Genomic DNA, 13905 nt, shown 5'->3' with positions numbered 1-13905 from the left:
CTGTAAAGGGTCTTCCGCGTACACTCGTACGGAACCCATCACCGACCTCACCGAGCGTTCCTGCTGTCCATTAGTCTGTGGCCGATAGCTTAAAGTCGCCCGTGATCTTGACTGCATCGTTTCTGCAAATGCTTGGAAAACCTCGCTCATGAAGCGTGGGTCGCGGTCATGTCTTATTAGTGGTGGGGCTCCGAACCGTCGGTACACACATTCTTCGAACACTTGGGCAACACTCAGCGCAGTCGTATCCGACATAGCTTTGGCGATAACGAATCCCGTGAACGAGCACTGAAATAGGAGCAACGCCGTGTTGCCCCTGTGAGATTTCGGTAGTGGGATCACAAAACCCATTGAGACGATCTGGAAAGGTCGTTCGGCTAGTACATTGCCAGGCGAGTATCCACGAAGCTGCGGACGGCTTTTACTCGAGCTGCAATCTGGGCATGACTTCACATGCTTCTCCACGTCGGCGTACAAGCCGATCCAATAATAATCGGGCTTAACGCGATGGAACGTTCTCACCACACCTTGATGTCCTCCTTCCAGCGAGTCGTGACCGTTCTGCAAGACCTCTTGAATCATCACTATCGGTACCACAAGCCGCAGCTTGGTCTCTTCTTGCCAACCGTGGTCGTACCGACGATTCAATCCAAAATACTGAAGCACGCCGTCTTCTGATAGCACGAACCGGTCAGCGTACTTCCAGGCATCTCGAGCTTCTTTGTAACTCAGCTCTTTCGCTTGGCCCTGAAGCACCTTCTTGATATTAACCCACTTCTGCTCCTCGTCTTGTGACACCATTATCCGTCTGCGTCGCTCCCGCTGTATCGCTACTGGGTCAACATCTTCCGCATCGGGAAAAGCTGCTGGTACAGTCTTGTGAGGATGGTCTGGCAAATCTTCGCCGATTGAATCTTCGGTGGACGTCTCTCCTCGTTCTTCATGCTGTTCTTGAGCTTTTGAGACCCCCTCCGAGTGTTCATCTGCAAATCTGACGCGTTTCTTGGCTTACGTCTGTCGCCTAGTCATCACTGCCATATTACCATAATCATACTCTGGTGAGCTATAATCAACCACGAAATTTTCGAACGTTTTCCACTTTAAAGACTCGCTGCCTGACAGTACATGTACTTGACGCTCTGCTCCTCGTGACGAAACATCTACCGAGTCTTCATCCGGCTCGTAGATCATTTCCTAGATGCGATTCAGCGACGCCAATTCCGACTTGCGAGTTTCAGCCAAGATGACACGGCTGACCTTTGATTCCAGCGCTTCAGTGGCTAACGAATCCGCGGCAGCGTTGTATTCTCGTACAACGTGAAGATATTTAACTGATCGAAGCTTGGCCGCGATTCCTTGTGAGTATTAGCAAAGTTTCCTTCCTGCATGTGATCACCACTAGTGTTGTTGAATCGCGAGCCTTGAGTCACCAACGATGACTATATCCTCGGCACCGTGCGCAATAGCAGCCTTGACACCGTTTATCATACCTGTATACTCTGCCTCATTCACCGTGTTGGCCGAGAGGTAAGCGTTTGCAGCAATCACTATCTTCCACTTAGGAAGGCCCCACAGCACCCATGAACAACTCCCGTATCCACCGTACTTCTCAGGCTTGGCTGATCCGTCAAAAACATGACGAATCCGCTGTAATTACGGGGAAGCCTGGCGTACAGCAACGCGGGGTCCATTCGAATAGTTGGAGAACCCTTGTTTGGAGGTGCCACCGGCGCGAGCGAGTCTTCCAGGTCGACGAAGCTCGTGATGCTTGACTGCAGTAGCTGCGCGAAGGCGACATCTTTCTCCTTCACGCGCTGCACCTTCAAATGCCACTGCGAAAGCAGTACGGCGAACTGGACCGCGCGTCCGAAGATAGATTTCGACTTGTGCACTTACTCCAGCGTCGAGAATCGTGTATAGACATATAGCGTCTTTCCTGCCAGCTGGACGTAACATATCTTCAACAGCAGAAGTAACGCCAAAACTTCCTTCTCGGCAGGATGGTAGTTCATATCAGCCTCCTTGAGCACACGACCGAGGAACCGTACGGGGTGTAACTTTCCTTCATGTTCCTGCATTAGCGTAGTGCTCAACGCCCATTCATTCGCAAAGAGCATGACATGAACTTCCTTTGACTGGTCGAAGTGCCTTAGGATGGGTGAATGTGAAACACTCGTCTCCAATTTTTCGAAGGAACGACGTGCCACAGAAAGGACACTTTCAACGGCAAAGTCTTCATCCTTGAGCTGGTACAGCGCCGCACCGTAGACCGCGAAAACTTGAATGAAGCGGCTGTCTTAATTAACCGCTCCAAGAAACGACTGCATGCCCTTCTTACTCGTTGGAAATGAAAGCTCGGTGATGGCCGCAAGCTTCTTTAGGTCAGCCCTGATACCTTCTGGCGAAATTTTATGCGACAGAAAGTCCACCTTGGGTTGGCAGAAGATGCTCTTGGTGAAGCTAATGCTGATCCGACACTGTGCAAATCTTGCCAGCAATCGGTCCAGCGTCGCCAGGCAGCTGTCGAAATCCTCGCCACCGAAGCAAATGTCATCCACAAAAGACCGTCGACCAAACACAGATACCAGCGATGATTTGTCCGGTTCCCCGTTCGTAAACATGTCAGCGACGGGGCTGTTGACGAGTTGTAGTACAGGGTCGGTTTCCACAGGTGCTTCGCGGTCTGCCGCGAGCTTCGTTTGAAACGAACCCTCGGCACTTGGCCCACGACGTTCCTTGGCTTATTCTTCAGCTAAACGCATCCTCTCCGAGCATTCAAACCAACCTCCTTTAGGTTGAACAAACCCCCAGAGTGCGTTGTCAATCATACGCTGGTAGATCATCGGCGCGTTCTTTAATCCAAAGGGCTTGCGCAACCACTCGAAGTGTCCGAGTGCGCAGACAAACGCCGATACCTTACGTGCTCGCAAGGTCATCATGACCGCCCAGAAGCCGCTTGCTGCATCCAGCGAGCAGAACCATAAGTAGCGCTCGAGATCTGTTAACAGGTCGTCGACTAGCGGCATTGCATATTCCATGATCGCGGTGATAGCATTCACCATCTTGTAATCAATGCAGAGCCGGATGTCCAGCCCGTTCTTTTTCATCACAATCACAATCGGCGATGCCCATGGACTGTCTGAAAGAAGGTCGGTCCTGCTCGCAACAAAGCGCGCAGCAGCTCGTACAGTTTGCCGAGAGATCGTAGCGGCACGCGCCGGGCACGCTGTTTAATTGGGGCGTGCCCCTGTGTGTCGATATCGCATACCGTGCCGTAGGCTGGCGGCGGTAGTGCGCTACCACTATCTATCAGGATGTGCTCGTGGTTCTTCAGCGTCGCAACCAGACGTTCTCGGCGATCAGTCGACAACTGAGGATCAGCGACATTAGACGCAGTGTAGTCTATTGTCCTGTGGATCGCTTCGGTCAGGTCCGGCAGGAATGCCAGTTCCTCCGCGTAGTCTTCCAAGCCAATGTTGTTAACTGGGTGTTCGTAGAAGTCATTTCTCGTATCCTCCGTTGCTTCATTTCCTTCGGTCGTTAACACTCGAGCAACCGAGATGTACGTTCCGTCCAACGTCGCTACGGATTCTTCCCTTGACTCAACATCGGTACCCGCTTTGATTTCAACAGTCGGTACTGGGTCCATCTCCTTCCCATCCTGGTTTCCCACCTCTGGACCACCTGCCGAGTCGTTGTTCGCAATATTTAATGCGCAGGCAACCGACATATTGGGCTGTTTACTTTTGTTCAGCTCCTCGGTCGGCCGTTGTCTTGACAGTTCAGCATTCGCACCAATCTTGCAATGAACACTCGGTGCCGTACTCAACACCTTCAGTACGATGCCTGCATCCTCTGGGTCAACCATCGATGTCTCGTTCGCAGATTTGGTTGCACACAAGGCCGGGACAGCTTCGTCAAAAATGTTGACTCCATCTAATTCAGTGCTGTTACTTGTCGCTTCCGTTGTCACCCCAGACTTGAAAAGAACACTCGTTGGCGTACGTACCACGTTTACCGGCCTCAGTAGTTCGTGTGTACGCGCTACCGAGGCTTCGTTCGCATTATTGCCTCCGCCATGGGTTGTCGTGTAAGTGTCCAAAGGTTCTTCGGAAGGCTGACCATCAGCCGAGCCCCGGCTGTCACCCCAGACGCCAGACAGGCTTCCACGCGTTCACGTTCCTCCATGATCAGTGATCAGCGTTCTTCACACGTCAGACGATCACTAGAGTCCACTAGCGAGTCTTTTAGAGGCCGTGCTAGTACCTCACTGGGTTCTGGATAGTCCGGATGTTCAACTGCCGAAGGCTGGGTTGCAAGCCATTGCTCGTGGATTTCACATTCACGCTGAAAGAGCTCGCGGTTCCTGCAACCTTCGTAGGCCAGCATTTGCCAGTCTTGGTACTTCTTAGAATCCAAACGCACATAGCCGCCACCTCGCGGCAAATCCCCATCTGGAATACACATCGCGATCGAGTCGTGTGCTGGTAGGTACACAGTTCGGTCGGACACGTTGGTCAACCGAATGCTCTGAGGTCGTCCACGTCGAAACCTCGTCACTGACGGGATTAACTTGTTCGTTCGACGAACCCACAGTACGTGTTTCTCCAGCCCGACGTGGCGCTTCGTTAGTCGATATTCTCGCCACTCGTGCGCTTGAATGTCCAAACGCTCGGGTGGCCCGGCGTTAACATGGGAGCCGTACGCTTCGCTGTCGATCAGGTTCTTGGTCTTGATCAGTGGGATTTGAACTTCGTGCGGTAATGGCGCCGCGCCGTGAAACAGGTCCAACCGGATCCCAGCTGGGATCATAAACTCGGCCCCGAGTACCACGTCGACGCCTGCACTATGCGCCATTACCCATCTCAAACTACACCATCTCCCATCCAAGCGTAATCTTGACGCCCGCTCGTCGCGTCGTAGACACCTTGCCAACGTTAATTCCTTGAATGTCAATGCGGCGTCCGTGATCGGGTACATCTCGGAGTCGCAACTTCTTGGCAAAGGCGTCAGTGATCACACTAACGTTCGCTCCTGCGTCGAGGAGGATCCTCGTTCGCTGGTCGATTGCCTTGCACCAGAGCTCTCATTCTGATCCGTCGGTCGAATTACTTGGCCGACCACCACCCCTGTCTCTCGCCAGGGTTCAACTTCATCATCTTGGAGTGACCCTTGGGTTCGTCTCGCGCTGAACTCGAAACCAAGCCGAACGAACACTCGCTGGTGCCATCATCAGCATCTGCACACTCCCTTCTCTCTCTACAACACCTCCACCGAGGATTCTTCTCCTCTCCTTTACATTTTCCGTCGTGTTCACACTTGTTACGTAATTATCAGGCCATTCACTCTGCCCCATGAAAGCAAAATACACTCTGCTTCGATTGAAGGCTCGATTAACAGTGGCAGCCCGATAGGGACCAACCCAGTTGTAGTTGGCGGGCTGCCTAGTTTAAATGACGTTCTTAAACGGCGGCCTTGAGCTCTGGCGAAAGTTTCTACATCGTGCCCTTAGTACGCACAAATTTGGCAAGGTCTTGGAAGTTGCGAAAAAGTTCGCATTGTCCAGCATCGTGGAGCTGCTTGCAGAACTTGCATCGCTTGTTACAGTAGTGGGCGGAGTGACGCATGCCACCGCACACCACGCATGGTCCGTACTGTGGGCGTCGGTTGTCGCGGCTGAAGTCACGTCGACCGCGTTGGTCCTGATTTAACCCACGGTGCAGCGGGGCTGCCGACGCTTTAGCGTCAGAGGAAGACGTTCGACTCAAAGAGTCACTAATACTAAGTTCCTTATTCAAAGGACACTTACAGCCCAAGACCAGGGCTCAAAGTTAATACCTTCACTTTTATGCTTCAAAACCAGAAGTGTTTTATTTACTATTATTGCGGCCAAACCGCCTAGGGGTAAATGTATCTCTTTAACTATCTAGCATAGTTAAACCTAATCAAATGCATAACATATGGCTTTCAGCCAACGTACTGAGAGACCTTGTTAACTCTCCAACTTATGTACTGAGAGTATGTTAAATCTCCAACCTATGTACGGAGAGTTTGTTAACTCTCCGAGTAATCCGTACCCCTGTGTGCTCCACACCATGTAGCCCCGTTACACTCTTCTTCACTAAGATGAGAACATTCCGTTCTCGAAACTTTCCTTAGCGAGGTCACGTCTTGACAAGACGACGGAGGTCACTAGACCTCACCTCTGCGTTCTGCAGCTCCACAGGCTGACAAACGCGTTCGCACCCTTGATGCCTGGCACTTCCACTCCGGCCCACGGACCAACGTCTCCAGCACGTCGCGCCGCCCCTGCCTCGTCGGTCCCAGACCCTCAACTGCGCTCCGCAACTGCTCCAAGAGCATTTTCGTCTCTTTCCGTGGCGGCGTGCCACCAAGGGTATCGCCGTCGACACGGTCAACGCTCCATGAGTCGTCAACAAGAAGAGAGCAAAGCTCAAAGCTCGTCAGAGCCGCGGGCGCCGCTCAGAGAAAACAATATTCTGTTCTCGGAACCTGAAGAGGGCGAAGTCGACTACGACGAACCCATGGGTAGTGAGGATTACTCCAACCCAACCTCTCCGAGGTCGCACACTGGTGCCGCGTCTTCTTCAGCTTCCTCTGTGAGGTCTAGCCGCTCGGCGGCGCGTTCTGAAACAAGAAGAGACCTGCGGACACCGCATCCGTTCTCTAAATGTTCGAATCCGATTCGCTCGCTGCGCGATGTGCCACCGCTATCGTCGCGGTATGACAAGGAATATCGATACGATCACAACGTCATCACGAATGTCCTGGACGAGGCCCAAGGCCGTCAGCTGTCTAGTGAGCAGCGCTCGCAGTCGTTCCGACCTGTGGTCCGACCACTTGTTCTAACGTCACGCCGTGACTACGGCTTTTAGCCGCGGAACCCTGCCGAAGCGGCCCGCCTCACGGCGCAGCGGCAGCTGAACACGTACACGTGTGGGCCTGCGGCCTCAACTGCTGATGAGCAAGTGCAGCGGCACCGGCTCCGAGAGCGATATCTGACTCCACAAGTCATAACTTCCCAGGAGTATCAGGCGCGCCTGCAAATGCAGCTCAACCGCCAACCGGTTCCCTCTATGCGAACCATTCCGGTTGTTCTCAACCCTGGGGAATCCCAGCGTGCTTATGAAGCACAATTCCGAAGCTGGGTGGAGAGAGCTCGACGGCTCCCCTCCTACAATGCTCTTCGAGAAAGTTTCTCTGGAACTGATATTCGTCTTGAGAGACGTTTGCGCTTAGACTTCGCTAAGTCGAAAGCACGTCGACAAACACTGGGACCCCATCCCCATCACCTCGAGGCGTCACCATCGCTCGCTCATGCTGCGAGCGCCGCTCATTCCTATGGGCCGGCTGCTACAGCCACTGGTCGGAGCTTGATCTCAGCCACTGACCTGTCATCCCCGCGCTCTAGCGGCGGGAAGCGCTCGGCGCCTGACGATGCGGTCGTACGCCGTAGCGGCGGGGCAGTGGGAGTGCCCGATTAAAAGCGTCGACGACGTCAGGGCAGTCCTGCTGGAGGTCAACCTCAAACCCCCAGGAGTTTTGCGAGTGAGGATAACCCCTCCATTTCACAAACTACTGCGTACGACCCTGGCGCCTGCGCCTCGCCACCAGGCATTCCACATGGAAGTGGAGCTCGCCGTGCTCGTCGAGCAGAGCAGGAGGAGGCCGAGCCTCAGCTGGATTCTCGCATCGCGAGTCGCAGCGACGTGTTCGCGGTGGAGCAGCGTGTGGGTTCTCTGAACCAGTATCTCCATGATACGACTGACTCTCTGAGTCGCCTTGCAGATGGTCTCGATGAGACGAACCACCGCGTGGACTGGTTTGAACAACCACAGTCGGTTCAGAACCGAGTCGCGGACCTTGAGCGTCAAGTCGCTCAGCTGCAAGGTCAGATCGACTTACTGTTGCGTTTTGTGGCCCCACCACCTGCTGTCGTTCAGCCTGCCGTGGCTCGGCCTCCCGCTGTTGCGCAGCCTGTCGTGGCCCAGCCACCATTGGCGCCAACGCCTCCGCGCTCACCTGAGCAGGGTCCTGATACGGCTTCAGTAAGCCAACGTAGAAGACTGGATGCGTGCGCACCTTCTTCGGAAGGTTAAGCGTATACGCTAGGCCCTTCTTGGCCACGACCTTGAACGGTCCTATAACCCGTGGTCTTAATTTTGTCTTAAAGACTGCAGACACTGCATGAGTAGGTAGTTTTTTTGCATTTAATAAAACTTGGTCTCCGACCTCAAACCTTTCTTCATTGCGTCTGCCTTTGGCATCTGCATGTTCTTTTTGCATGTCTTGGCTTTCAGCCATAGCGTCGCGTACTTGACGCATTACGCTCAGTCTCACAAAGACAAAGTCATTGACTTGCTTGCGAATCGCAACAGGGCTGACATCAGCTAGCCGCTCGGCTATCCCTCCCCGATCAAGCCCGAGGGTTCACCAAGCCGTTTACATAAAACGATGTGTAACCTGTCGAGGCGTGCACTGCATCATTTAATGCGAACTCAACGAGTGTGAGCATCTGGCTCCAGCGTTTTGGCGCCCCAGCGCATACGCTTCGGAGGATATCCTCCACAACGCGATTCACGCGTTCGGTTTGACCATCGGTCTGCGGATGGTCCGCTGTGGACATGTCCAAACGAGTGCCGAGCACTTGAAAGAGGGCCGTCCAGAATATTGCGGTGAAGCGCGGGTCTCGATCCGAGACAATTGCCTCAGGCAAGCCATGTTGGCGAAAGACTCGGTCTAAAAACAGCAAAGCTGTACCTTCACCATCTATGGTGTCCGGCACCGCCGCTAAGTGAGCCATCTTGCTCAATCGGTCTACAAAGATCACAATACTCGTTTTTCCTGCCTTATCCTTGGGAAGGCCAAATACAAAGTCCATACTCATGGACTGCCAACATCTCTTGGGGACAGGCAAACTCGCCAATAACGCTGCCGTGCTCGGCGCGGACTTCGTCCGTTGACACGTCTCACACGTGCGTACATAGGTGCCGACCCACTTATACATCTTGGGCCACCAGTACATCGTGCTCACCGAGCCGTAGGTCTTCTCCCGACCTAAGGGCCCGCCCACGGGCGTATCATGAACCTCATAGAGGATTCGATACTTGAGATCCTCATCGTGAGGAACAACTACACGAGGGTTATTCTCAGAGTCGATGCTGTAGTACAGCAGGCCGCCATCGAGCAAGTATCGATGCAGCCTCGCGCGTAAGCGCCCAGACAGTTCATTGTCAGAGTCTTTTAATTCTTCGCTCCCAAGAGCCCGTAGCAGCGCTACACACATGTCGTCTTGTGCATACGCTCCGCGTATCAAGTCGGGCACTGAAGACGTCACTGTCGTGACATGAGCTAACTCGTAGTCCGGCCTGCGCGAGAGCGCATCGGCCACTACATTAAGCCGCCCCGGCTTGTACTTCACCTCGAAGTTATATTTGGCAAAGAAGGAAAGCCATCTTGCCATTCTCTGAGAGAGATGAGGCGACTGTGTCGCAGTGCGTAACGACGCATGATCAGTAAAGATCACAAAAAGCTTAGAGCCTAGCAGATGTACCCTGAATTTGACTAGAGCATACTTCATTGCAAGTAGCTCTTTGTCATGAACTGGATAGTTCTTCTCTGCAGCTTTGAGCTGGCGAGACTCAAACGCACTCACGCAATCACGCGTTCACGCCCTTCGGCGTCTACTTGTAGTAAAGCACAACGGATTGCAAAATCGGAGGCGTCACAGACGACGCTAAACGGACTATCCGGGTCCGGTAGTGCAAGGATCGGAGCCTGGAGGAGGCTCTCCTTCACAGCCTCAAAGGCTCCGTCGTGCTCGACGTTCCAGCACCATGGTGCGTCCTTTTTAAGGAGATCTGATAATGGCCGAGCCATCTCCGCGTAGTTCGCGCTGTACTTGTGCAAGTAATTGGCTAAGCCTAGCCACTTGCGTAAGTCTTTTTGGTTCTTGGGAACCGGCCAGTCCACGATGGCCTTGACTTTGGCAGGATCTGCCCTCAACCCTCGCTTCCCAATGAAGCACCCGAGGAAAGGTATTTCCTCCGCGCCAAAGACGCACTTGTCCAAGTTGGCATACAACTTATTAGTGCGCATGCACTCGAGCACCGCTCGCAAGTGGCCAATGTGGTTTTCCACGTCTGACTTTCCGTGCTCAGCACGACTATGGACGAATATATCGTGAAAGTACGTTTGAGCGTACGCCCGGTGGGGCCTAAACAACTGCGTCACAAAACGATTGAACGTTGCTGGTGCGTTCGACAGCCCCTGGGGCATCACCAGCCACTCCCAGAGCATACCGCTCGGAGTACTCACCGCTCGGAGTACTCACCGCTGTCAGCGGAATGTCGCTCGCTCTCATGAGCAATTAGTAGTAGCCAACGACCAAGTCGAGCGCACTGTACAACGACAGCCTACCATGTTGTTCTGCAGAACGTCCTTGCGAGGAATCGGCGTTTGCGCCGGGATAGTGGCCGCATTTAGCTTGTAAAAAGCATGAACAATGCGCCACTTGCCGTTCGGCTTTCTGACACAGAACGTGGGTGTCGAGTGCGGAGACTTACTCTCACGCACCATCCCTGCCTCGTGCTTCGCACGGAAGAATGCGTCAATGACGTCACACGGCTCTTTCGGCAAAGGCCATTGCCTTGTTACGCAGTATTTGGTTTCAGGAACCAGGTCAATCTCATGACACACGCCTCGATCCGGAGGCAGGCCCGTCGGTGGGTCTTTCGAGACAGCGTCTCCATACTCCTTCACCACCGGGTAGAAAGGATCCGAAGGATCTTTGAGGATCGCCGATCCACTTCTTGCACTCAGCGCCTTCTTGGTGTCCTCTAGGACCGCGTCGTCCACGACGGATGAGGAGTTCAACTCCTCCTCAGGTCCCAGCAGGACCACCTCGGCTAGCTCGCCTGCCTTTAAGGCTTCGCCAAACACGGCAATGGAAATCTCGTCCAGCTCTAGCAGATCATCTACAGCGGGCAGAGTGTCAAGGCTGATATCGCCTTCTACCTTCCCCGTCACGCCGTTAGCGAGTGTATACAGCTGCTCACAGCAATCACGTGGAGCATCACCGCTCGACACGTTGGATACATCGTCCGACGTCGAAGACGTCACAGACACCCTGCGTCTTTTTATCCTCTCCCTCCGCGACCGAGCCCGGCCGGATGAGGGCGGTGTGGCGACATCTCCGTCACCACCACCGGGTGCAGCAGCACCATCACTCCTCGAAGAGGATACAGTGTCTCGCAAGACACTCGGCTAAAAGCCAAGAGGTTCTTGACCTTCACACAGTGAACTAGGTGTCACTTGACTGGGCCACGCCCATGATGCCTCGACTCGCAGTCGACCGCGACCCTCGGGTCACGCAGCGGTAGGTCATCGACCAGATTCGTACCACTCAGTGGATTACGCGCCACTCCGCGCTCGTCCTCACCAGGACCCAGCAGTTGGTCATTGACCTGACCTGCACCGCTCAGCGGATAACGTGCCGCACCACGTACGCCCTCAGGGCAAACAGCAACCTCGTTGCTAACAGTTTCGGACATACCAATGTCCAGCACTACGGCCGCCTCGGCCTCGTGCTCTCGCCAAAAGCGCTTCTGCTTCCTAGCAGAGGTGGGTTCATGACTCACCAAAGCTTCACTAGGAGCGGGGTGCGACGCAACCAGCGTTTTCGACTTCCAGTCGATCCATGGCTCATGGCGTTCCAGCCATGCCATGTCAAGAATGAGGTCATACCTCGCATCCAGGTCTAAGACCAAGCAGCGTTCCACGCTATCGAAGTTCTCAAACCTCGCTCCAAGGTCGACAGAGACCTTCGAGACAGATACCAGTGTCCCCGTCGCGAGACGGACAGAGATCGTATCTCTCGTTGGCACTTCCAGTGCTTCAGCATACAGCTGACTCCCTTCTAGGGCGGAGCGACGGGCGTAGTTGACCGAGGCTCCCGAGTTTATCAAGACTCTCCATGGATTTGCAAAGCCCTTCACGTTCGCTTGAACGACCAGCAAGCCCGGCTTGCACACACTCTTCTCGTAAGAGAGGTCAGCTCTCTTCGGGGCGGAGCCCCGTTGCCCTCTACCTCTTCGAGGCACAACAGATCTCAGTTCTTCCCCAGTAGGCCGCCTCACGCCTACTGGGAGCTGCCGTTTCCCAGCGATGACCCGGAGGGTTGGCTCGCCGGAGCCTCGCGCTTCTTGCACAGAGGGCAATAGGCCCTCAAGTGCTTAGTGCTATTGCACACAAAGCATCGGCGGATGCCAACACGCTGCTCCGCAGCAAGAAGCTCGCTTCTTCATCTTCCGCATAGCTAGTTACTTTGCAGTGGATGCGCAGCTCATGCCGTGGATTTGCTGCTGAAAGGTGTGATGAATATCCAGTTCCTTTAGTCTGTGCTTGGTAAGCCAGATAGCTGACAAAGTTCGTCAAGAAACGACGTGCCTTGCTTAATCGTTTTAGCAAGACACAAGTAGCTTTCTTGCAGCGCTACAGCACTAGCCCCTCGACAAGGAAGCTTCAATGACAATGATCTTGACAATGCGTTGGAATACGATGCTGCACCTCCGGATCTTGACAACGAGATATTTCAAAGGAACATCGCAGTCATGTTCTACTCAGCGAACACACCATTCCGTCGAATTGACAGCCCTGCGTTTCGAAAGGCTCTTCTGCAAGGTAGACCGGATCATCTCAAGCTACCGACTCGTGCTTTGCTTTTAGAGGCATGGCTCAAGCGAATTTACGCTGACGAAAGAGAGGGCATAGTAGTAGTTTGGAAAAGCGAGGAGATTCCTTATCGAGATGGAGACGGATGGCTGAACCAATATTGCTGGTGAACACAACGTAAACTTCCCCATCGTTGTGGAGACGGATGGCTGGACCATTATTGCTGGTGAACACACCGTAAACTTTATTTTATATAGGGGCTAAGTCGCGCCACCTACTATTTAAGACAGTGGAAATCGACGAAACGGCAGAGTTTATCGCCAAGCTGAATTTGAACGTGATTGACGAGGCTGAAAATCATTTTGGTAGCGGAGAATTGTAGCCGTCACTACGGACAAACCGAATGCAATGAGGGCTGCCATGGACACTTTGGAGACAAAGCGATTCGAGTTACTTTGCAGTGGATGTGGATTTCATGCCGTGGGTTTGCTGCTGAAAGGTGGGATGAATATCCAGTTCCTTAAGGCTGTGCTTGGTAAAGCCAGATCGCTGACAAAGCTCGTCAAGAAATGGCGTGCCTTGCTTAAGCGTTTTCGCAAGACACAAGTAGCTTTCTCGCAGCGCTACCGCACTAGCTACCGGTGATCCCTAACGACGCCTGTTGTCACGCGCTGGCACTCGTGCAATTCCTGCACGGTAAATTCCTTTCACAACATTGTAGCCTTCGAAGTGATTACTGCTCACTCTCACTCATCTTAGCACCATTTGAAAAATTGATCTGAGATCCGATCTACACCGGCGTTGGTGGTGTACTCCACAACGTTCAAATTGAAATACTGGCATACATACAATATCGATGGAGCTTCATTCACACGGATGCCATGGGGGTGGCATTACCGTCACCACCGTCCTCCTGCTCGAAGAAATTACCTTCACCGTCGTCTTATACAGAATCGGAAGACATGTATTCCCGCGCCTGTCCAGTTAATCGATCGATCACCGCTTCATTGATGCGGTGCACGATTGGGTTTGTGGTCGTGAGGGTCGTACGGCTAGCGAAGTACTCCTCGGTAGCAACGTCGGGGTTGTTAATCTCGCCATAACCGCCAGGACGAATTTCGTGGTCCTTGTCCTCAGGCACAGGTGAATTCTCAATCGGCATATCGCGCGGGATCTTCAACAATCGCTTCCTAGGGAAGGGTTAATATTATG

This window comes from Phytophthora infestans, genomic scaffold, assembly GCF_000142945.1.
Source record: "Phytophthora infestans T30-4 supercont1.61 genomic scaffold, whole genome shotgun sequence".
Lineage (NCBI taxonomy): Eukaryota > Oomycota > Peronosporomycetes > Peronosporales > Peronosporaceae > Phytophthora > Phytophthora infestans.
This window is presented reverse-complemented; position numbering follows the sequence as displayed.